This window comes from Lucilia cuprina, chromosome 2 (genome assembly GCF_022045245.1).
Source record: "Lucilia cuprina isolate Lc7/37 chromosome 2, ASM2204524v1, whole genome shotgun sequence".
In the NCBI taxonomy this organism is placed as follows: domain Eukaryota; kingdom Metazoa; phylum Arthropoda; class Insecta; order Diptera; family Calliphoridae; genus Lucilia; species Lucilia cuprina.
Genome location: NC_060950.1, coordinates 64,772,037 through 64,774,456, shown reverse-complemented (window position 1 = coordinate 64,774,456; position 2,420 = coordinate 64,772,037). Strand labels below are relative to the sequence as shown.

Here is a 2,420-nt window from a genome sequence, read left to right as displayed (position 1 = left end):
TAGAACAGAACTAGAACAGAACTAGAACAGAACTAGAACAGAACTAGAACAGAACTAGAACAGAACTGAACTAGAACAGAACTAGAACAGAACTAGAACAGAACTAGATTAGAACTAAAACAGAACTAGAACAGAACTTGAACATAACTAGAACTAGGGTTCTATAGTTGAAACGAAAAGTCAACTTTTCGACTTTTTCTATTAAGTTAATAGTCGACTTTTTGCAAAGTCCATTTTTCAACTTTTCTACTTTTTTAGTTAGTTAAAAGTCGACTTTTGATCTTTTTTCGACTTTTGGACTTTTTTTGACTTTTTTCGACTTTTCTACTCTTTTCGACTTTTTCGATTTTTATTTCCAAAGTCGGATTTTTTCACAGACGATAGTCGAGTTATCGACTTTTTTGGAACAAAATAATCGACTTCGACTTTTTTTGTTCGATTATTCGAAAGTCGATTTATAGAAACCCTTACTAGAACAGAACTTGAACTACAACAGAACTGGAACAGTACACGAACCAAACTAGAACCGACTTTTTTCAACCTTTTCCGACTTTTTTCGACTTTTTCCGAGTCAAAAAGTTGAAAAATATTCGCAATATTTTGACTATATTCGACTTTTTCTGACTTTTTTCTACTTTTTGTCTTTTTTCGACTTTTTTTGACTTTTTGACTATTTTCGACTTTTCTACTCTTTTCGACAGACGATAGTCGAGTTATCAACCTTTTTGGAACAAAATAATCGACTTTGACTTTTTTGTTCGATTATTCGAAAGTAGATTTATAGAACCCAACAGAACTATAAAAGAACTATAACAGAACTATAACAGAACTATAACAGAACCAGAACAGAACTAGAACTATGGTTCTATAGTTGAAACGAAAAGTAACCAGAACAGAACTAGAACTATGGTTCTATAGTTGAAACGAAAAGTCGACTTTTCGACTTTTTGCATTTAGTTAAAAGTCGACTTTTTGCAAAGTCCATTTTTCAACTTTTCGACTTTTTTCAGTTAGTAAAAAGTCGACTTTTAGACTTTTCGACTTTTTTCAACTTTTCGTTTATTTTAAACTTTTCGACTATTTTCAACTTTTTCCGACTTTTTTCGACTATTTTCAACATTTTGACTAATTTCGACTTTTTGACTATTTTCTACTTTTTCCTACTTTTTTTCGACTTTTTCCAACTTTAAGTGTTTTTTCGACTTTTTTACTATTTTCTACGTTTTCCTACTTTTTTCGACTTTTTCCGACTTTTCAATTTTTTTTACAGACGATAGTCGAGTTATCGACTTTTTTGGAACAAAATAATCGACTTCGACTTTTTTTGTTCGATTATTCGAAAGTCGGTTTTCAGAACCTTAACTAGAACTGAACTTGAACTATAACAGAACTGGAACAGAAATAGAACAGAACTATAACTGAATCAAAACTAAATACAGTTCTAGAATTGAAAAAGTTATTGAACTAAACTTATTTTCTTTTTATTTATAGCGTTAACTAGGTGTCTCTTGGCATTTAAAAATTTAAATCATAAACAATTTTCTGATTTTTTTTCACAACAACTATTTTCTTATAAAATTATAAAAGAGATACGTGACTGTAATAAACCCAGCAAATTTTTTGCAATAGAGTTTTTTATTACACATTTTGAAGTAATTCGCTTCAAGTGAATTAATCACGCTTTTATTGTAATAAAATTAAGTTGTTGAAACTATAATACTTTTACTTTTTTTGTGGCAAATAGTTCAAGGTTACAAAAAAAAAACTAGATGATGTTTTGAATATAAATTTTAAAGTATTCTGTATAACTGGCACTAGTGGCAATTTCAAGTAGATAACAAAATAAAATTTTGAGGGAAATATCAACTATTACTAGAAGTTTTCTTTGAAAACTTTACATTTTATGAAAACTAAGTTTTTATATAAAAAAGTGTTCACTGGGTTGTCATTTAGTTTTATTTTTGTTTGCTTTTAATTCAATTTAACATTTTATTTTATTTGGTGCCTTTTTTTATTACAAACTCTTTTTATGATTCTTTTAAATTTGCAATTAAAATATTTTAAAAATTATTTAATATTTTCTTAAAAGATTCCATCATTTTCTTTGGTGTCTACTTTGTTAACATACATTTTAAATATCAAATTGCAGTTAAAAATAAAAACAAGTTAAAATGGCATTTAAAAAATTATATTTATTTAAACTTTTTCATAAAAGAAATTTTATGATTTGTTTACTTTTTTCCAAAATCATTAACATGACTTGATAAGTAAGATGACGACGTTAAAAACTGCTTACTATTGTTTCAACACAATGACAGCGCACAGTGGTATAGGAAAAAAAAAGAGGGAAATAATTCGGTAACTTCTAAACGGTTAATCCGATTTTAATGAAATTTGGTATGCACAAAGAGGAGGTGTTG

General features: G+C 27.9%; 1 protein-coding gene across 1 annotated transcript in view; it reads left to right on the top strand.

The window, feature by feature from the left end:
• The window catches only part of LOC111685944 (ankyrin repeat domain-containing protein 29), a 12,904-nt gene that overhangs the window by 9,549 nt on the left and 935 nt on the right, over positions 1–2,420 (top strand). The window lies entirely within an intron of this gene.